We start from the raw sequence: 1,559 nt of genomic DNA on the forward strand, positions 1-1,559 counted from the left end.
AAAATTAACTCTCTTTTGTGTCATTTCAAACTTGCAGTTCGTGATACTAAAATTCCATGATTCAATTATACAAGGTTAAGTAAGTAAGCAGCTTTCTCGCTCCCTTATTTGAAAACATGTTGCTTCTTTACAAATATTCCTACATTTTTTACGAAAAAACTTTTAAATTGTATTGTAGTAAAAATTAAACTTTTGGTGCAAATTATGTGGTCGGCAACATCGTTTTCACTTTGACGCTTTGCCTTGTTATTATTCGTAAAGTCGTTCAAGTAAGTATAATAATAAAAGCTAATTATTTTGTAAATTAATGGCATTTTTCACTATTTAGGTCGATTATGTCTTACATATGGTGGTAGTCGATTATTTGGAGTCGCCTTTCTGCTGCCGAAAACTACCGGTTGGTGAATTTTCATACACGTAACTCCAGACAGTCATTTGTATAAATTCTTATTAAACTTTTTCATTCATAGGTTTTTAGAACAGTGTTTTTGCAAATATAATAGTGACCACCTTACATACAATACATAAACTACAGTTAGTAAGTTCTGTTAGAATATTTGCTAATAAATTGGTTTAAAAGTTTTTATTTGTAGGACTTCACAGACGAGCAAGTGCAGCGGAAGATGTGTGTTGAAGAGCTGGTTTTTAGAAACGAAGGCAAGTATGCGCGTATTTCTACCGCGTATTTCTACCATTTCATAGATGACATTGATCGTGCTGTGTATCACGCTACCCGGTCTAGAACAATATGCTGTACGTAAATGCATGCGCAACACCTACACGAGCAAGTCCTCGCGCTTTACGTCTACATTTACACGTAAGTTGTAGTGATATATTTATGAATTAACAATTTTTAAGATTTTTGGTTTACAGGTTTTTGATTTCTGCCCGAATCATCGCAATTATTAAAAGTGGATTATATTATCAATATAGAAATTTTTCGATGTATTATTGTAGTTTTAGACTATATAAATACAATATATTTTCCTAACTATACTAATAAAATATTAAGGTAGACAAATTTTAAACAATAAACTAATAAATTTGTAATTTTTTCAATTTTAACTCTTCTAACTCCAATGTTTTTCTTACGTGGAGGAATGATCGACTGAACTTCTGCTGTCGCAATGTCTTTACGGTAACAAATGGACATACATATATTGTTATGCTCGAAATACGAAATTAAATTTTCTGTTTTATCTCATTCCTGTCGTTAACATATCATGGCAGCCAAATCTATATCAAATTCAATGGTTTAACAAGTTACTCTCTTAATGCATATGACGGATGCTAAAAGTCAGCATTTATTTCAGGAATAAAAGTTTGTAAAAACAATTATGAAACATACATTTACGTTCGTACGGTACTGAAATGAGGAAATTTGCAACACGTCGTAATGCAAAGGTTACTAAACATGGCTTATATGCATAAGAAAGAAATAATTTTCCAAAATAGTTTTGTTTACTAGCTGCATTTCCATTTTAATGTAATGAATATACTCTTTTAGAGACTCCATTTCTTTACTTTTGTCTCGTTTCCCATCTAATTAATATTTGTTT

At 31.0% G+C, this 1,559-nt stretch overlaps 1 long non-coding RNA gene across 1 annotated transcript; it reads left to right on the top strand.

The window, feature by feature from the left end:
• The first annotated feature begins 328 nt into the window (after positions 1–328).
• On the top strand, positions 329–719 carry LOC128857492 (uncharacterized). The gene is made up of 3 exons (XR_008453939.1): positions 329–417; positions 471–538; positions 594–719. It is a non-coding gene; the product is annotated as an uncharacterized LOC128857492 (long non-coding RNA).
• The last annotated feature ends 840 nt before the right edge of the window (positions 720–1,559 follow it).

Source organism: Anastrepha ludens, chromosome 2 (assembly GCF_028408465.1).
Source record: "Anastrepha ludens isolate Willacy chromosome 2, idAnaLude1.1, whole genome shotgun sequence".
Classification (NCBI taxonomy): Eukaryota; Metazoa; Arthropoda; class Insecta; order Diptera; family Tephritidae; genus Anastrepha; species Anastrepha ludens.